This window comes from Triticum aestivum, chromosome 5D (genome assembly GCF_018294505.1).
Source record: "Triticum aestivum cultivar Chinese Spring chromosome 5D, IWGSC CS RefSeq v2.1, whole genome shotgun sequence".
NCBI classification, from domain to species: Eukaryota; Viridiplantae; Streptophyta; class Magnoliopsida; order Poales; family Poaceae; genus Triticum; species Triticum aestivum.
The window spans coordinates 106,863,059-106,884,693 of NC_057808.1; the positions used below are offsets into that span (position 1 = coordinate 106,863,059).

The 21,635-nt window shown below is 52.2% G+C and overlaps 1 pseudogene; it reads right to left on the reverse strand.

Annotated features, from left to right (window-relative positions):
- Positions 1–524: 524 nt before the first annotated feature.
- LOC123120322 (UNC93-like protein 3) lies at positions 525–12,372 on the reverse strand (annotated as a pseudogene).
- Positions 12,373–21,635: the final 9,263 nt, after the last annotated feature.

A 21,635-nucleotide genomic window follows, 5' to 3' on the forward strand; every position in this document is an offset into this window, starting at 1 on the left:
AGCAGTTGATCCCCACTATTTCTATCTATCTTAACATGCACATATGCCACATCACCACACATGCCACCTCTTGAAAGCCCCACTTCAACATGCATGGGAAAAAAGATTCCATTATTAGTAGATTTCCACAACTTCTATTTACTTCAACATGGATAAATCCCACGTCACATATATCATCTCAAGAAAGGCCCACCACAACATACATGGAAAACCGTTTTCGAATATCTTATATTTTGTAAATATTTATTAGCCATACCATAATAAAAAATAGTACAATAGTAAGTATTTTCAGTTTTAGTTATTATTATTCGCAACAAAATAATCCATGCATTCATGTTTTATACGACCAAATCTCACTGAAATATTATTACAAAATCGCATTAGAATATACTGCAACAGATTCCCGCGGCAGCGCGCGGGGTATTATCTATTAGTTAATGTAACATTGCTAAAAATATGCAGGAGATACAACACTCTTGTTGTACTGCATGCTAATGGTAACAATGGTGAAGACGTGTGGCAACAACGACACCATTTGGAAACCCGAGGAGAGAAATAATAGCCTCAGTTCCTAAAAAAAAGAAATAATAACCTCACAATCCGATAGTTGATGATGACTTGTCGACAACAAGGGTGAGTGTCAGGAACGAGCCAAAAGAGACGACGAGCGACGTGGACATCAAGATAAGCATGGCTTGCAGTTTGATGACTTGGCTGAGGAAGAAGATGACTGCCATGGCAGCTGATTGCCAGACCCTAAACTACGCAAAAGCCCATTTTTCATTTTTCCATACAGATTTAGTGCATTCATTGACAGGATAAAAATTACATAAGAGAGCAAACTAAATCAAGCATTCTCATGTACGTACTCATGTGGACATGAACTGCTGAAGAAAGCAAAGTAAACTAAGATTACCTTGACATCCTCGAAGAGCAGCCCAAGTAAAGCGCTTAGCTGTGTGTTCAGGACTCCGTTACCAACACCCCATAAGGCACCTATCAATAGTGGAGCCGCTGCGCCAAGTAATCCGCCCATTGGGCTGCACGGAAGACAAAGATGAGTGCACCCAAAATAGTAGAAACTGCACGAGGGCGAGCAAAGAAATCAAACCGGTGAAAGAGAAGCAGCCAGAAGAGGACAGCAGCCTGAAGAATAGCTCCCACTGACACTATAAACGTAGCTGACTGAAGCCCAGAGGTAAAACGTCCAGCAACCAATGAACACTGCAATGTTCGACAAGCTTCAATACTCAGGCAAGCAGACATCATGGTCTTCTTCAGCAGTTTAGAATGAATGAATGACCCAAATGAAGATTAAATAATCTGTTGGGAAGCATGAACTGTTGACTTCAGGTTTAATAGTTTCACTTACAACTACATCAGCTACACCATATACTGCCATGGCGCCGCCGATTCCAGATAGGCCAAGCACCGGTGTCACAATACTCTTTGTGAATACAGCCCTAAGAAATCCACAACATATTCTTAAAAAAAACACTAACAAATGGAACCACCGTGCATGGCGAACTTTTTTTGGGGGAAACTTACCATACAAATGCCTGTTGTAACCCTGAATATGCCATAAGAGGAATTAAAAGAAGCATCCTTCTGTCCTTGAGAGGGGCACCAATACTCTTCAACATATCTCCAAACGATGAGTGTGCTGAAGAATGATCTTGTTTCTCATCTCTTTTGGACAATAAACACATTAATACAATGCCGATAACCGTGCAGCCAAGGAGGCAAGGAACACAAGAAACAACAGATTTTTTCCTGTTACAGTTCCGCCACCCTGACGTGATATGACAGTGAAGGATCAAATAAGATGACTACATATGTTGTGCAAGTAAATCGCAATCCACAGGATTCTAATAACCCTCTGAATTAAGATACCAACCTTTCTATTTCGCAGTACGGCAAATGAGATCAGATTTCCAATGACCTGCATAATTCAGATGTAGCACAAGTCACCCAGTCGGAGATCATTGTACCGTTGTAACCGTAGAGGGTATCTGTCTTATGTGCAAGAAGAATAGAAGCTACACTTGAGTCCGGGGTACACCCCTTTTTCGAAAAGGAAAAAAAAACACTCGAGGTATAAAAAAAATACCAAAGCATATGTTTTCATGTTAACTTCGGCTAGAAATAGTTTGTTTTTCAAATCTTTTCTGTACCTGCGTGCTAGCGAACACTCCCCAGAACTCTCCATTAAATCTTCCTACAGCCGGGCGATCAGGTAGATTATTGTCTCTTGCATGACTGAGGGCAGCCGAGGTAAGATACGTGCCCTGCATTGCGAAAGGTATGTATATTAGCCAGACAAAAATGAAGATTATAAATAGCTTATTGTAAAACACTATAATTACCTTTCCAACCCAAATTATTGCGGCAGTAAAACCCAGGTACACTGAAGCTGGTACCATTGTATACCTGATAACATCAAATGGAATCTCATTATGATAGCATAATGAATTTACTGAATCTGAAAATAATTAGAGTTAATTTCACTTTTTACCCCTAAGTTTCATGTTCGTGACAACACTTACCCCATTTACCGCAGATCCGGGACCCTCCCGACGTCCTCTCTCCATCCATCCCGAAGGCCGGCGCCTTCTTCACCGGCTCTCCCCCCGCGGAGGAGCTCGAGTCGGGCCCTCCTCCTCTCCCGGTCCCGCTCCCGTGCGGCCGTGCCGGGCCGCCCCTGCGGGCTCGAGCAAGCCACCCCGTGCCTCCCTCTCATCTCGCTGCCATCGAGGCGTCGCCGGGCAAAGCCCTGGCGGCGCGGCGGCGGCGGGACCCCTCGGTCACCGTTCTCTAGCGCGGGGCCGGCGTTGCTCCGCTGCTCCACGCGGCGATGCTTGTAGCTGTGGCCTGAAGCCGGAGCGGCGTCTTCAGGGCGGGTGGTGCGCAGCGTGGTCGTGCGCTGCGGCTGCCTTCTCCGATGCTGCTCCGACCGGCGGTGTGGGGGCATGCTGGTGTGCTCGAATAAAGGCAGCGGTCCTAGGGTTCCTCTTGCGCCAAGACGAAGAGTTGCCTGACATCTGTCCTTCCTGATCTGGCCGGAGTGGCGGGTTCCGGAAGGCTCCGCCGGCGAACTCCCATGGGCGTGTTATGCCTGGAGATTGCTGGATCGGGTGGGATTCAATCGTGCCCATTGGTTCTCCCTTAAGGAGCGAGCGGCGCGAAGCTCTGCTATCTGTTGCCATCAGGAGATATGTTTAGCTCCATGTTGATGGCAGAGGCGGAGAATGTCATGGAAGCCGAGATTAGAGGACTAGTAATGGTGATTGGAGTCTACGGCGTTCAGGAACTTGCTTGGAGTTTCGGGATTCGCAGCAGCGGTATGTAAGTGGGGGCGACAACACAGGTGAAGTTCAAAGTCTTCTCTTCAGGGTGAAAATCCAAGGTCTGGCCGTAATTGGTTGTGCCTGGCAATGGTCTTCTTGAAGGCATTGTTTAGAGAGCAGGGATTTTCTCCGGGGTGAAAACCCAAGATCTACGATCGAACGACGACGGTTTGGTGCACTGTTTCCTCTTTGGAGGCGTCGCTTTTGGAGAACCTGGACATCAGGTGTTGTCTTGGTGGTGGTTGTGCTGCTGCTGCAAGGCTTGAAACACTGTAGTGGGATTTTTTTTAGTTTCTTCTTATTTTTTGGCTGTGTGCATCTGTCATGTCATTAGGGCATTGCGTTGTTGCAGAGGCTGGATGTAATTGGTATCTTCGCGATATTAATATATACTCTTTATCGAAAAAACTTACCCCATTTAGCAGATTTTTGACATTTCTAAAAGGGTTTAAATGTGGCACAAGTTGGGTAAACTGTGGCACATGTTTGCTTAATGGGGCAAAAATGTGAAAAATTTGCTAAATGGGCCAATTGCAGCCACAAACTTAAAAGTTAGGGGTAAAGATGGTATTAATCAAATACTTCCTCCGTTCCTAAATATAAGTCTTTATAGAGATTTCACTATGAACTACATACGAAGCAAAATGAGTGAATTTACACTGTAAAATGCATCCATATACATCCCTATGTGGTCGTGTAATCTCTACAATGACTTATATTTAGCAACCGAGAGAGTAATTAACATGTACTCCCCAGGTGCTACCCACGACAGATCTTCCGGAGTCTTCGCGTTTGGATGAACACGCGCAGGGCGGTGGTGCCGTTGGGCGCCCTGGTGGCATCGACGGTTGTCCGTACTGGCAAGGATGATGCGGATCTCTATTCTGAAGATGGATTAGCGGTACGAGGATGATGGCGGCTTCTGGCTTCTAAAACGTGTGCATGTGGTGCGCGCTTTAGGTCTGCTGCACCGGCTGTTGATTCCGATACGTTATGTGAATGAATCGGCGACGACACCGGTTTTAGATATGAGGGTGAAAGCACTCCACATTATCGAGTTTGTAGATGTGAGTGGTGGCTTTGTGTGGCTTGATGTACTTTCTTGTCAGACCTTTATAAAATAATTAGTAAAGATGGTTGTATGCATCGATTGATGCAGAGGCCGGGGTTTAACCTTCTTTTAAAAAAAAGATGTACTTCCTATGTATAGCGATCTAAAACGTCTTATATGTGTTCACAGAGGGAGTACTTTTTAACTGCAATTTGTGGGATTACGAGCACATCAACCTGGCCTGAAAGCCATTTGTGATGCATATCTGGGTGTTCTTTGTTTCGGGAATGAGGTCACTCCCGCATGGACTGATACGCACCATATGGGTCTTATCAACTAATCAGAGACAGTTGATTGAACGTTGCATCAGTACATAACCAGGATACACTTTTTTTCACCGAACTAGCTACTTTTGCTACTTGAGCCGTGGTTTACTCCCGGCTAAACAGGGTATTGAGTTTTACTGCAATTTTTTTATGCATAACGTGCACAATGTAGTGCCCTGCGAATTGGGCTATATAACTGCAAAGCCCCTGTCAGAAGCAAGACCCTGGAAATTTAAATCCATAGTCTTAACAAGTTCAGAGCATCTGGGCGCCCCAAACAACACCCTACCCCCTCCGGTCTATACGCCCAGGCAGATGGTCCGGTCGCTGACCAGTCATAAAACACCCGACTCAGACAGGCTCCTCATACTGGGCCCAAACGTCTGGGTATCCAACGTAATCTGGGCCGGATATGGGGAGGCCCACGCGCGTCCGCCACTTATGACCGACCGCGTGACCGACGCGGAATCACTTGGAAACCATCGGTCCAACGGGGTCCTCCTCTGATTTAGATGAGCGCGGTGAGGACGCCTACATGGCGCCGCGTGACGCCGCTCCGGTGCACCCCACGATGACCCAAGACCGGCTATTTAAGCCGGACGGCGGCCTCAACCCTAGCCGCATCCCATTTCACTCCCCGTTTTCATCCCTTCCGCCCCGCAACCCACCTATCTGCTCGCCTTCCACCGCTAGCCATGGCCCAGCAGAAGGTCACGACGTATGCCATGCTCACGCCGAAGCGGCGCCTACGGTTGCTTGAGGAGATCTGGGCTAAGCGTGAGGTCCTGATCGCAGTCGGCCTGCCTCCGGACTCACTGTAGCTAGAGGAGGAGGTGGAGTAGGACGCAGTCATGGAGGACGCAGAGCCGGAGGAGGAGGACAATGACACCGGCGAGACGGATGCGGCGCCTCAGGCTGCGGGCCTCGCCATAGGAGGGAACAGAGCAGCAGGCCATCTTCGATTCCATCCAGTTGGATGCCGAGGTGGAGGTCAACCGCTGCTTCCTCCACCGCCAGCGGGACGCGGGGCTCGACGAAATCTTCGTCGGGATAGAGTCTGACGAGGAGCCGAAGGTGCTGCAGGCAGCCATCCACCCGGAGGTCTGGCAGTGCCGGCATGGAGGTCGTTGACATCTCTGATGACGACAAGTAGTGTAGGCTAGTTTAGGTTATCTACGTAGTATGTAGATTTGTTTTGCATGTTTTGTATGGTTTGAGGTATCTAATATGAGGTAGTTGGATGCGGCAAACGAAAAATAAGGGTTGATCGGTCACTGTCGAGGACATATGGACACGTTCGCGGACGTACATGAGGTCAGATTTGTCAGGCTGTAGATGCTAACTTGTTCGGTTATTTCCAATTCAAGTACGGGAGAATGCAGCCACGAAAAGCAGCTGAATGGAACCATGAATGGCAGGCCCACTACAACCCCATGCCCTCTCCTCGTCAAGCATACGGTCTCGGGCGTGGGCCGACCTGCGAGGCGAAGGAAGCCCAACCCACGGAACCAAGGCCTAGAGTGGGTGTGACTGAGCGGAGGCACCAACTACTTAAGGGCACACGCGCAGAAGGCCACCAGTGGATCACGGCACCAGGCGGCGGCGGCTACCCGTTCCTCTCCCGATCCCCTTTCCATTCGTGTACCTCTCCTTGTAATCGCTACCAGATACTCGAATTCGTGAGCAAAGTGTAATAGATCGTGTGATTACTACCTGGGTGCTAACATCTAGTATTCAGAGCCTTGGATTTGAGGCTAGCGCACCTCATCGAGACGCGGCGGCAAAAATCGATCAGGGATCGAATCAGCGCCATGGATCCCGCCTTCAAGGAATATTTCGACAAGTTGACCTCCTCGCTGGACGGAATCCACGCGGATATCCGTTCGACGGCGGCCAAATTGGAGGATCTGGTCGCCTGGCGCCCGGAGCTGGAACGGCGCGTCGACCGGCTCTCCACCACGGTCGCCGAACTCCAATAGGCGCGACCCGCGGCAGAGGAGGAGCAGGCGCCCGCGCCCAAGGCTGCTCCGACAATCGCTCCCCTGCGCGACCCGACGGACGACAACAAGGGTCCGGAGGGCGGCGTCGCATCAGGGCCGATCGGCCACGGCATCGACATCCTACCGCGGGGTTTGGCACCGGCGTTCGCGTCGGTGTCCACCCCGGCCAACGGTTAGTTCGCTCCCCTGTCCCCCGCACCTCTGCCCTCTCCTTATGCACATGCGAGCCAGTTGCTCGCGGGGATCGGCCAGACGCACCCATCCATTGCTTTTCCCTAATTTTCTGGCGAGAACCCACGCCTCTGGAAGACGTTGTGCGAGCAGTACTTTCACATGTTCGCGATTCAGGAGAATTTTTGGGTTCCTATGGCCACGCTCAACTTCTCGGGCACGGCTGCAGTGTGGCTGCAGTCAATTCAGAAGAAACTCTCTGAATTCGACTGGGAATCGTTCTCTTCCTTGGTGTGCACCCGTTTTGGCCGAGATCGCCATCAACTCCTCATCCGCCAATTTTACACGGGCAGATTACATCGAACGATTTGAGCAAACTATCAGTCATTTGTCTGCTTACTCTGATTCAGTTCATCCTTATTATTACCTCACTCGTTTTGTGGAGGGACTTCGGGCGGACATACGGGCGATTGTGCTGGTGCAACGACCGCCTGATCTGGACACGGCGTGTGCACTAGCACTACTGCAAGAGGAAGTGGCGGACGGCGGCACCTGGGAGCGGCCTCGTCAACCCACCACGGCTCGGGCGGCGGACCTGGCGACGCGGGCGCACGCGGGCGTGCCCATGCTGCTCCCGCCCCCTCCTCCACAGGGCGGCCTCCTACGACACCGGCCGCGCCCGAGCGCCGGACCAACGACACCAACTGCGGCGACAACTCCAAGATCAAGGCGATGCGCGAGTACCGGCGAGCACGTGGCCTTTGCTTCAAGTGTGGCGAGCGCTGGGGGCAGGACCACACTTGCCCCACGAGCGTGCAGCTTCATGTCGTCGAAGAGCTGTTGGAGCTCTTCGGCATGGAGGGGAGCGAGGAGCTTCCAAGCGGCCCAACCGAAACTGTGATGGCAATTTCACGGCAAGCTCTCACGGGTGGCACTCCTCCAAAAGCCGTTAAACTCCAAGCATGGCTCCAAGGCCGCGCTATTCTCCTCTTGGTGGATTCCGGCAGTTCAACCTCCTTCATCGACGCGCAATTGGCAGCCTCGCTGTCCGGAGTTGTATATCTCAACCGTCCTTGTCGAGTCAAGGTGGCTGATGGGGGGAGCTCTGCTGTGTGTCTCACATACCCAAGTGCCGCTGGTCCATTCAGGAGCAGGAGTTCAGCACGGACATGAAAATCCTTCCGTTGGGGGTTTATGATGCCATTTTGGGCATGGACTGGCTCGAAGAGCACAGCCCCATGAATGTGGATTGGCGTGGCAAGCAGCTCTGGATCACCACTCCGACAGGGACAGTGCACCTTCACGGCCAGATTGAGGGGGTTACGAGCTGCACGGAGATCAACAGTCTGCAACTGCAATGCATGCAACGTCAGGGAGAAGTGGCACAGGTCGTGCAGCTGTACCAGGTCTGCGAGTCGGATGAGATCTTCACCCCAACCCCAGGCAACATCCAAGCGGTGATTGATCAATTCAAGGACATCTTTGAGGAACCCAAAGGTTTAACACCAAGGCGCGCGTGTGATCACCACATCCCACTCATGCCAGGAGCGCAACCGGTGAATCTGAGGCCTTACCGTTACAAACCAGAGCACAAGTCGGAGATTGAGAAGCAAGTTAAAGAGCTGTTGGATCAAGGCGTCATTCAGAAGAGTCACAGTCCCTTCTCGTCACCGGTGATTCTGGTCAAGAAGAAAGATGGAACATGGCGGCTTTGCATCGATTACCGCCACTTGAACGCTATGACAGTGGTGGGCAAGTACCCTGTGCCGGTGATCGAGAAGCTATTGGACGAGTTGCATGGTGCTCGATGGTTCTCAAAAATGGATTTACGTGCAGGCTACCACCAGATCCGCCTAGCAGAGGGGGAGGAGTACAAGACGGCCTTTCAAACCCATACAAGTCATTTCGAGTTCTTGGTGGTCTCATTCGGGTTGGCTGGAGCTCCGGGCACCTTCAATGGGGGTATGACAGAAACCTTACACCCTCTTATTAGAGAGTGTGTGCTGGCGTTCTTCGATGACATCCTTGTCTTCAGCAAAACCCTACAAGATCATGTTCAGCATCTGCATCAGGTGTTCAGTCTGCTCCGGCGTGACCAATGGAAGGTGAAGATGAGCAAATGTGCCTTTGGTCAGCAGCGCATATCGTACCTGGGGCACGTCATCAGCGCAGAGGGGGTTGCCACAGATCCTACCAAGATTCAGGTTGTTTGCGACTGGCCAACGTCAACAAATGTCAAGGAAGTCCATCAGTTTTTGGGTTTGGCTGGTTACTACCGGCGATTCATGCGACAGTTTGGGGTGCTGGCTAGACCTTTGTTCAATCTATTGAAGAAAGGCTCTCCGTTCGTCTGGACGGATAACACCGAGCAGAGCTTTCAGGTGCTCAAGCAGGGTTTAATCTCGGCTCCGGTGCTCGCACTACCTAATTTCCAGAAGCCATTCACTATTGAGACGGATGCTTGTGACGTGGGCATCGGGGCAATCTTACAGCAAGAGGGGCATCCAATTGCTTTCATGAGCAAATCGCTTTGTCAGAAATACCGCGGACTGTCCACATATGAGAAGGAGTACCTCGCAATCATCGCGGCAGTCGATCAATGGCGCCCTTACCTGCAGTCAGCAGAATTTGTGATCAAGACTGATCAACGCAGCTTGGTGCACTTACAAGAGCAACGGCTAGTCACCCCATGGCAGCAGCGAGCCGTTACTAAACTCCTCGGGTTGCAGTACCGCATCGTCTACAACAAAGGATCGGAGAACGGGGCTGCGGATGCTCTTTCTCGGCTGCCCAAAGCAGAAACACTGTTTGGGATCTCCACTTGTCAACCAGCGTGGTTGGAAGATGTGCTCGCAAGCTACAACTGCAATCCGCACTCTCAGAAGCTGTTGGAACAGCTGGCAATCAGACCTGACCCCAAGAAGCGCTTCACCCTGGCGCAGGGCACCATCCGTTTCAGAGATCGCATATGGCTGGGAGGCAGCACTGAGCTACAACAGAAAATTATGGCAGCTTTCCATGACAGCCCCGTCGGAAGACACTCTGGGTTTCCAGTGACTTACAAGCGTATCCACAGGTTATTTGCTTGGCCCAAGATGAAGACGCACATTGAGCAATATGTCAAGTGTTGCCAGATATGCCAACAAGCCAAAACGAAGAGAGTGGCATCACCAGTGCTGCTGCAACCTCTTCCTGTTCCACAGGCTTCGTGGGATATGATAACAATGGACTTCATTGATGGATTGCCACAATCAGGTCAGCACAACTCCATCTGGGTTTTAGTCGACCGGATGACTAAGTTCGCTCATTTTCTGCCTCTTGCCCACCCGTACACCGCTTCTCGAGTGGCTCAACTGTTCATGCAGCGCATCTACCCAATTCATGGGTTTCCTCAGGCCATTGTCTCTGATCGGGATCCGGTTTTCACGAGTCATTTCTGGCAAGAACTTTTTCGCTACGCCGACACTGAACTTCGCTTGAGCACCGCCAACCACCCCAAACGGACGGGCAATCGGAGCGAGTGAACCAATGCCTCGAAACCTTTCTCCGTTGCTTCACTCATGCTTGTCCCAAGCGATGGAGTCATTGACTTCCCCTTGCTCAATGCTGGTACAATTCTTCACCCCATTCTTCCATTGGCATGACTCCCTTCAAGGCCATGTTTGGGCATGAACCCCGACATTGGGGGATCACTACTACTACAGCGTGCTCGGTGCCATCACTTCAGTCCTGGTGGGACGAGCGCGCTGTCATTCAGGACCTGCTGCAGCAGCACTTGCAGCGTGCTCAGCTCCGCATGAAGCAACAAGCTGACCGTAAGCGTTCTGAGCGCAGATTGGAAATGGGGGACATGGTGTTTCTGGAACTACAACCTTATGTCCAGACGTCAGTGGCAAAACGGGCTAATCACAAGCTCTCGTTCCGGTTCTACGGTCCTTTTCCTATCATCAGCAAGATCAACGAGGTGGCGTATAAACTGGAACTGCCCCGCAAGCCACGATCCACCCGGTCCTTCATGTTTCCATGCTGCGCCGCGCGGTGCTCCCAGGTACGCCGGTCGAACCAGTACTTCATGTACTCTCTGATGTACCAGCGGTGCCTCGAGCCATCCTCGACACTCGCTGGAAGCGCAAGCAAGGAGCCATGGTGGAACAGGTCCTGGTGCGCTGGTCGGATCAAACCAAGATCGACAACACCTAGGAAGACAAGAAGGAGCTGCAAGCACGTTTTCCGGCAGCTGAGGCTTGGGGTCAAGCCTCTTCTCCAGAAGGAGGGGATGTCAGGCCCACTACAACCCCAGTCCCTCTCCTCGTCAAGCATACGGTCTCGGGCGTGGGCCGACCCGCGAGGCGAAGGAAGCCCAACCCGCGGAACCAAGGCCCAGAGTGGGTGTGACCGAGCGGAGGCACCAACTACTTAAGGGCACACGCGCAGAAGGCCAAACCATCCAGTGGATCACGGCACCCAGCGGCGGCGGCTCCCCGTTCCTCTCCCGATCCCCTTTCCATTCGTGTACCTCTCCTTGTAATCGCTACCAGATACTCGAATTCGTGAGCAAAGTGTAATAGATCGTGTGATTACTACCTGGATGCTAACAATGAAGCAGGAGATAAAAGCCTAAAACACATGATCTTACAAACAGATTGTGCAGCATAAAAAGGCAATAACTTGACACACGCCCAAACCACCCAGTCCATGTCATGCCAGAGTCAGAATGTGTGCCAGAACGCACCATGTTGGAAGGAGGTTGGCGAGGATGAAGAGCGCGTAGCCGCTGGTGCCGACGACGAGCGCGAGCCTGGCGCCCAGCCACCTCACCACCGGTGACGCTGCCACCGCGAAGAGTGTGAAGGAGACGTACATGATCCCCATCGACAGGGCGCCCAGGTTGCCCTCCTGCAGGCACGTACAAGACCCAATCATAAGTCTTTGGAAACATAGCACTCTTTTGGGAAGATAGATGGCTCGACGGACACCGGATCATTGAGATTGCACCCTTGACCTACGGCCGAGTCAGGAAGAAAACGAGGAACACATGCACCGTAGCCCAGGCCCTACTGAATGACGGTTGGGTTGCCCAAGTAAGCCCGGAGGTATCAACTGACTCGCTAAGGGAATATCTACAGCTATGGAACATGATCCAAGAACTTCAACTTGACCCAGCGCAACATGATACCATCACTTGGTCATGGGAAACAAGCGGATGCTATTCTGCGAGGACTGCCTATGCAGCCAAATTCTGGGGCAGGCAGGTCGTCCCCACGGCCGAATTCACTTGGAAATCTAGAGCACCGGCGCCCTGCCGCTTCTTCACATGGCTGGCAATCCAGGATAGGTGCTGGACGTCCGATCGGCTGGCAAGACGAGGGCTCGATCATCAGGACTGCTGCCCAATGTGCAGCCAAGCAGAGGAGAGCATAAACCACATTTTGCTCTAGTGTGTCATCGCGCGGGAAGTGTGGACCGCGATCTGCCATCCCCTACGCAGACCGGAATGGATACCTACTGTGAATGAAAGCCTCGGTGCATGGTGCCAAGACAAGAGAGGAAGAGGAGAGGCCGGGAGGGATGCAAATACAATCATCATCCTAGGGCTATGGCAAATATGGAAGCACCGCAACTCGATTGTCTTCGACGGAGCTACACCTTCAAAGAACAGGATTATCCATGCAGTCGTAAGAGAGGGCCGTGTATGGAAGAAGGCGGGCATACTACGAGGAGACATGGGCGCCTTCTTTGCAGAGGTGGAGGAGTGGGCAGCAGAGAGTAGATAGTCTTTCAGACTAGGTGGAGGGTGGAAGTAGAGTTAGTGTGCAGTGTACATATGTAATCTGTAATGCTAACGTGGACGGGCTCTTTACCCCGATTCCTTCTATATGATATAGTACGCACACTCGTGCGTATTCGAGAAAAAAAAACAAATCATCAAAGACCAGATGCACTTACCGTGCGCTTCTCTGATAAAGGTTTTGATATGCGCCACCTCGGCTTGCATGGCACCTAGCTGCGTCTTGGTCTGAGTCAGCTCCTCGGACAGATTTTCGTTTTTTTCTCCCGAGATGACTACGAATTCAAAGCATGTTCTATCAAGCCTCCATACGGCTACATGTGCCCACATCAAGGCTTGGGGGCTACTGGCTTTCGTGCCTAAGCTATACTATTTTGCTCACAGAATCCATCAGTCGGATGTGCCATCCGACAAGTGTCTTGGGGGCTACTGCCTAGTATGACAATCTGAAAGAGTCTTCGCATACAAATAACTACAGCTGAACATAATTCGCTCCTGAGGAAAGTGGATTCAAAAGTAAAGTACCTGCAAACCTTTTGACAAGATGTCCACCGCCTTCTCAAAGACAGAGCGGGTTGCATTGAGCTAGCCATCCACCGAACTGAGGGCGTTGAAATCTTGGCTGGAAAAGGCGGGATTCCTTAGAGAAGCTCTCCTGCGCCGATGATTCATTCCACTTTCAACCTTAGAAGTGGTAGCCGAGCAGGTCCCCGAAGTGGCTGGTTGGGGTACTTCAGGAACATCCCCTGAGGCAGAGATCGGCTCTCCGTCGGTCCTCGGGGCCGAGTTGTCAGCCCTCTCAGCTAATGATGCTTCGGTGGACCGCTTGTATAGGGAACCAAATAATCAGGCATGCGATCCTTAACTTCTAAAGAGCGTAATGCTGGTAGAACTACATGTTCGGGGGAGGAGCGTCGCGCTTCGCCTCCGTAGCCACTTCTTGTTGAGGGTGCCCTGTGCGGCAATTGAAGGCCCCTTTGAGGGGACATACCGATGTTGGAAATATGCCCTAGAGGCAATAATAAAGTGGTTATTCTTATATATCCTTGTTCATGATAATTGTCTGTTGTTCATGCTATAATTGTATTAATAGGAAACCGTAATACCTGTGTGAATACATAGACCATAATATGTCCCTAGTAAGCCTCTAGTTGACTAGCTCGTTGATCAATAGATGGTTGTGGTTTCCTGACCATGGAGATTGGATGTCGTTGATAATAGGATCACATCATTAGGAGAATGATGTGATGGACAAGACCCAATCATAAGTCTTTGGAAACATAGCACTCTTTTGGGAAGATAGATGGCTCGACGGACACCGGATCGTTGAGATTGCACCCTTGACCTACGGCCGAGTCAGGAAGAAAACGAGGAACACATGCACCGTAGCCCAGGCCCTACCGAATGACGGTTGGGTCACCCAAGTAAGCCCGGAGGTATCAACTGACTCGCTAAGGGAATATCTACAGCTATGGAACATGATCCAAGAACTTCAACTTGACCCAGCGCAACATGATACCATCACTTGGTCATGGGAAACAAGCGGATGCTATTCAGCGAGGACTACCTATGCAGCCAAATTCTGGGGCAGGCAGGTCGTCCCCACGGCCGAATTCACTTGGAAATCTAGAGCACCGGTGCCCTGCCGCTTCTTCACATGGCTGGCAATCCAGGATAGGTGCTGGACGTCCAATCGGCTGGCAAGACGAGGGCTCGATCATCAGGACTGCTGCCCAATGTGCAGCCAAGCAGAGGAGAGCATAAACCACATTTTGCTCTAGTGTGTCGTCGCGCGGGAAGTGTGGACCGCGATCTGCCATCCCCTACGCAAACCGGAATGGATACCTACTGTGAATGAAAGCCTCGGTGCATGGTGCCAAGACAAGAGAGGAAGAGGAGAGGCCGGGAGGGATGCAAATACAATCATCATCCTAGGGCTATGGCAAATATGGAAGCACCGCAACTCGATTGTCTTCGACGGAGCTACACCTTCAAAGAACAGGATTATCCATGCAGTCGTAAGAGAGGGCCGTGTATGGAAGAAGGCGGGCATACTATGAGGAGACATGGGCGCCTTCTTTGCAGAGGTGGAGGAGTGGGCAGCGGAGAGTAGATAGTCTTTCAGACTAGGTGGAGGGTGGAAGTAGACTTAGTGTGCAGTGTATATATGTAATCTGTAATGCTAACGTGGACGGGCTCTTTACCCCGATTCCTTCTATATAATATAGTACGCACACTCGTGCGTATTCGAGAAAAAAAACAAATCATCATAGACCAGATGCACTTACTGTGCGCTTCTCTGGTAAAGGTTTTGATATGCGCCACCTCGGCTTGCATGGCACCTAGCTGCATCTTGGTCTGAGTCAGCTCCTCGGACAGATTTTTGTTTTTTTCTCCCGAGATGACTACGAATTCAAAGCATGTTCTATCAAGCCTCCATACGGCTACATGTGCCCACATCAAGGCTTGGGGGCTAGTGGCTTTCGTGCCTAAGCTATACTATTTTGCTCATAGAATCCATCAGTCGGATGTGCCATCCGACAAGTGTCTTGGGGGCTACTGCCTAGTACGACAATCTGAAAGAGTCTTCGCATACAAATAACTACAGCTGAACATAATTCGCTCCTGAGGAAAGTGGATTCAAAAGTGAAGTACCTGCAAACCTTTCGACAAGATGTCCACCGCCTTCTCAAAGACAAAGTGGGTTGCATTGAGCTAGCCATCCACCGAACTGAGGGCGTTGAAATCTTGGCTGGAAAAGGCGGGATTCCTTAGAGAAGCTCTCCTGCGCCGATGGTTCATTCCACTTTCAACCTTAGAAGTGGTAGCCGAGCAGGTCCCCGAAGTGGCTGGTTGGGGTACTTCAGGAACATCCCCTGAGGCAGAGATCGGCTCTCCGTCGGTCCTCGGGGCCGAGTTGTCTGCCCTCTCGGCTAATGATGCGTCGGTGGACCGCTTGTACAGGGAACCAAATAATCAGGCATGCGATCCTTAACTTCTAAAGAGCGTAATGCTAGTAGAACTACATGTTCGGGGGAGGAGCGTCGCGCTTCGCCTCCGTAGCCACTTCTTGTTGAGGGGCGCCCTGTGCGGCAATTGAAGGCCCCTTTGAGGGGACATACCAATGTTGGAAATATGCCCCAGAGGCAATAATAAAGTGGTTATTCTTATATATCCTTGTTCATGATAATTGTCTGTTGTTCATGCTATAATTGTATTAACAGGAAACCGTAATACATGTGTGAATACATAGACCGTAATATGTCCCTAGTAAGCCACTTGTTGACTAGCTCGTTGATCAATAGATGGTTGTGGTTTCCTGACCATGGAGATTGGATGTCGTTGATAACAGGATCACATCATTAGGAGAATGATGTGATGGACAAGACCCAATCCTAAGCATAGCACAAGATCGTGTAGTTCGTTTTGCTAGAGCTTTTCTAATGTCAAGTAACGTTTCCTTAGACCATGAGATTGTGCAACTCCCGGATACCGTAGGAATGCTTTGGGTGTACCAAACGTCACAACGTAACTGGGTGTCTATAAAGATGCACTACAGGTATCTCTGAAAGTGTCTGTTGGGTTGGCACGAATCGAGAATGGGATTTGTCACTCCGTATGACGGAGAGATATCTCTGGGCCCACTCGGTAATGCATCATCATAATGAGCTCAATGTGACTAAGGAGTTAGCCACGGGATCATGCGTTACGGAACGAGTAAAGAGACTTGCCGGTAACGAGATTGAACGAGGTATGAGGATACCGACGATCGAATCTCGGGCAAGTAACATACCGATGGACAAAGGGAATTGTATACGGGATTGATTGAATCCCCGGCATCGTGGTTCATCCGATGAGATTGTCATGGAACATGTGGGAGCCAACATGGGTATCCAGATCCCGCTGTTGGTTATTGGCCGGAGAGATGTCTCGGTCATGTCTGCATGGTTCCCGAACCCGTAGGGTCTACACACTTAAGGTTCGATGACGCTAGAGTTGTTATGGGAAATTGTATGTGGTTACCGAAGGTTGTTCGGAGTCCCGGATGAGATCCCGGACGTCACGAGGAGTTCCGAAATGGTCCGGAGGTCAATAATTATATATGGGAAGTCCAGTTTCAGTCGCCGGAATAATTTCGGGTGTTATCGGTATTGTACCGGGACCACCGAAAGGTGTCCGGGGGTCCACCGGGTGGGGCCACCTGCCCCGGTGGGCCAAGTGGGCTGAACAAGGGTGGGAACCAGCCCCGTACTGGGCTGGTGCACCCCCAAGGGCCCAAGGCGCCTAGGGTTAGAAACCCTAGGGGGTGGGGGCGCCTCCCACCAAACTTGGGGGGCAAATTCCCCCTGGCCGCCGCCCCCTTGTAGGTGGGATGTAAGGGGGCCGGCCCCCTTCCCCCTTCAGGGGGGTGGGAGGGCGGCTGCACCCTTCCCCTGGCGCAGCCCTCCCCCTCTCCAACACCTCCACCTCCTCCGTAGTGCTTGGCGAAGCCCTGCCGGAGAACTGCAAGCTCCACCACCACGCTGTCGTGCTGCCGGAGCACTCCCTCAACTTCTCCTCTCCCCTTGCTAGATCAAGAAGGAGGAAATGTCCCTGGGTTGTACGTGTGTTGAATGCGGAGGCGCCGTCCATTCGACGCTAGATCGGATCTTCCGCGATTTGAATTGCCGCGAGTACGACTACATCATCCGCGTTCCTTGTAACGCTTCCGCTTAGCGATCTTCAAGGGAATGAAGATGCACTCCCTCTGTCATGGTGGGCGCACGGCAGATTCCATGGGATGGCTAAAGATAAGAGGAGGATCGAGGGCACTGGTGGGCTCCAGAGGCGAGGTCGGCATGAGCGAGCGCAGGACGCAAGACATACCCAGGTTCGGGGCTCTCCGAAGAGATAACACACCTAGTCCTGCCGAGTGTAGTTGATGTGTATCAGTACAGAGGTACTCCTAGAGCTGTATGGAGGAAGAAGGAGGACATGCCAGGGCTTAGGCTGCTCCCTCTCCTTAGGTGTTGCTTGCTGGGTGTGTGTGTGAGTGATTGGTTGCTACTGGCGTGCTCGTATGCATGAGGGCTCCTGGGGGGTTTTATAGGGAAACCCCCCAGGGGTACAAGGGTAATGTTACAAGGCCGTGGGGCCAGGTTGTCATTGTCCGGGAAGCCGGTGCTGGGACCCGCCGGGGGCCAGGGCTCGCCGGGTGCGGGGCCCGTCGGGTACGGGGGCTATTGAGGATATAAACCTTAGAGTCACCCGCCTGGAGGGGCCGGGTTACTCATAGTGGTCATCGCCTGAAGCCCAGCGCCAAGCTTGAAGATGGCGGGCCAAAGATGGGCTTAAGACCCGGACGTGGCTTAAGGCCCGTAGTTACAACCGCTATTATGGTAGAACTTGTAGTGTAAGGCAAGAATAGTTGAGAGTCCGAGCCGGACACTCTTATGAGCCGGCCGGGACTCTGAGAGCTGCTGGGCGTCAACCTCTCTATATAAAGGGACGACCCGGCGGCGATTGAAGGACAAGAAAGATCTCGTCGAGAGCCAGGCATAGCAATTAGCTCCCTGGTCATCGAAACCCTAATCAATACCACCTCAACTGGACGTAGGCTTTTACCTTCACCGTAAGGGGCCGAACCAGTATAACCCTCGTGTTCCTTGTCCCGTTTAACCCCTTCAAGCTTCCTAGCTGCGATGGCTCCACGACTAAGTCCTAGCTCAAGGACATCTGCCGTGACAATTCCACGACAGTTGGCGCCCACCGTGGGGCTAGCGCACGGTGGATTTGAGTTCTTGAAGGGCAGCTTCGAAGGGCTCAAGGGATACGCTGTGGGCCGGATGACCAAGAGTCGTCGCGGCAAGCTCTACATCGACGATGCAAACTGGGGCCCCGACGCCGGCTCAATTGAGTACGGGTACCGGGTCCCCTTCGGCGGAATTCATGTCTTCATTGGCAAGATTGGTGAGCCGGGCCCTGAGCCGGATCTCTGCGCCGATCTCATCGAGACGGCTCAGCGCGCACGACCCGCCCGGGCCCTACCTGCCTTGAAGCATGCTTTTGTGGGATGTATCCATGGAAGGACTCTCTGTAGGAGTCTGGATCTGGTGATGAGACGGCCGCCGGCTCTGACGGCGAGTCGTCCACAGATGAGTCAAACTCGTTGTATCAACTTCAAGATGGCAGGCTCAGGGGTTGTTCCGATGGTGACAGTATTCCGGACCCTTTTGAGCCGCCGAGCCGGGTTGGAATCTTCATGGCCGGTGCACAGCCTGTTCAAAACCCTGCCGCCGGGTCAGGAAACCCGGTGCCCTCGCCGGCTCAGGTGCTGATGGATCTCACGGACAAGATGACGGCCCTGTTGACCGCCACGGTTGACCCGGCGGATCAAGCTCAGCATGACGCGGAGGTGGCGCAGTTAAAGTTAGATCTAGTGAAAGCCAAGGAGGATCTGGCGGCGGAAGGGATCAGGATGGCTGCGGAGAGGGCGGCTCTCGACGCCCAGACTCAGTTGATTCAGGCGCAGTCCTTCCGGCTCACGATGGATCAGAACGCGTCCAATGAGGTCATGAGAAGGAGGCATCAAAAGGCCCAATCTCGACTCCCTCCGGTCTACGATCCTCGAAACCTCTTCAACACGCCAGGTGCAGGGTCTAGTAACCCGCCGGGGATCATAGTGCCCGGGTCTGGGACCCCTGTTCAGCCACAAGTGATGGGGCCTCCCCGGGTGAACCCTGCCCCGCCTCAGTATGTGCCAATACCACCGGGTCATTATGCTAACCCGCTGGAGAACATGGTCGCCGCAGCAGCACGGCTGGCGGCTCTCCCAATTGACGGCGACTCTCCAACGGCTATTGAAACCCGCCGGGTCAGAGAACTCCTTCAGACAGCGCTGGCGCAGCAAGAGGCGTACTCTTACAGCCGGGACAGGATCCACTCAACCCCTCGTCCAGGCCGGAGCCCGAGTTATAGCAGACACATGGTCTCAGCGACCGGCTCAAGTAATGTCCGACGCCATGACCCGCCCCCTGGCCATGGCCCGGCTCATAACGGAGCCTTTCACGCAACAGACCAAGACAGAGCGCGGCAAGAGGCGGAGCAGGTGCCTCAGTTGACGGCTTACCAGACACCCCCGGCTTATCCGACGACTTCCGTCGACGTGGGTATCCCTACGAGGACTGGAGGTGTCCCTTGTTTAGTGCCGGCTCTCCGCAATGAACGTCTACCCAAGGACTTCAAAGGGCCTAGGAAGGTGCCTAATTACACGGCTGATTTACAACCCGGAGCCTGGATCGAGAGTTACGAGATGGCCATGGAATTGCTGGAGGTCAGTGAAGCGGCGATGGCCAAGTACTTCACCATGATGTTAGATGGGACTGCCCGCACTTGGTTGAAAGGGCTACCACCGAATTCCATCGGGTCTTGGGCTGAGCTGAAAGCCCGGTTCATCCAAAACTTCAAAGATACCTGTAGGCAGTCTATGTCAATTGTGGATTTGACTAACTGTAAACAGCAGGAGGGTGAGTCTACGACACATTGGGTTCGCCGGGTCAAAGAGATAATACATTCATCTGATAAGATGGATGCCGGCTCTGCAGTCTTAATGTTGGAGCAGAATTGTCGTTTCCTGCCCCTGAAGATGAAACTCGGGCGGCTTAAGCGCGACTGCAATGATATGGGTACGCTGATGGCGGCTCTCGTCAAGTACGCCGACTCTGATAGTACCAAGGACCCCGCTTCAGATGATGAAAGGACAGGGAAGGGAAAGAAGAACGGCAATGGCAAGGGTCCTCAGCATAACCCGGGGAACCAAGGAGGTGGCAAGCGTAAGGCCGACGGCAGCCTAGAGTTCGTGGCCAACGCCAGCTCACAGGGTAATAACCAGCGACGCAAGGGGAGGCCACCTCCCCGAGCCGGCGGGTCAGGCCCGACGCTGGAGCAGCTGTTGAATGAGCCTTGTCCAAGGCATGGCTCTAGGGAGAAGCCAGCTACTCATCTATGGAAGGATTGCGCAATCATGAAAGCCTTTAAGAATTCCAATGCCTTTAATGGCAACCATGGCCCGGGCGGCGGCTCAGGCGCTGGCGGTTTTCATGGCCCGGGCGGCGGCTCAAATTCTAATCCTCAGAACGGTCAAGGGGGCTTTAATCAGCAGTCTGGCCAGGGTCATCAACAGCAGCAGGGGGGTTATCAGACCAATCCAAAGCAGCTTAACGGTGGACAGTATCACGTATTTACCACCAGTCTGTGTAAGCGAGATCAGAAGCTTCATAAGAGGGCTGTGAATGCTGTTGAGCCGGCGGTTCCACGCTATTTAAGATGGTCTGAGCAGCCTATTGTGTGGAGTAGGGAGGATCACCCTCCCCGGGTTGATAATCCGGGTCACTTGGCCTTGGTGGTGGCTCCTCAGGTGGGAGGATATAAGTTCACTAAGGTGCTCATGGATGGAGGCAGCAGCATCAACATCCTCTATTATGAGACTTTCCGTCGTATGGGGTTGATTGATAAGAACCTCAGCCAGTCAAACACTATTTTCCATGGTGTGGTGCCTGGTAAGTCGGCTTATCCAGTTGGCAAGATCGAGTTGGAAGTGGCCTTTGGAGACGAGTACAACTACAGGGTGGAAAAATTGACCTTTGAGGTGGTCAAGATAAGAAGTCCGTATCATGCCATATTTGGGCGGCCGGCTTACGCCAAGTTCATGGCACGGCCGTGTTACGTGTATTTACAGCTCAAGATGCCGGGTCACAATGGGACCATTACGGTTCATGGCAGCCGGAAGGTGGCCTTGGAGTGTGAGGAAGGCGATGCAGCTTATGCAGAATCTGTTTGTGCAACAGAGGAGTTGAAATTTTACAAGGACAATGTTGACCCAACAGATATGACCTCTCTGAAAAAGCCGACTACGGAGCATGAGCCGGCAATGAAATTTAAGTCGGCTGATGAGACTAAACTTGTTGATTTCGT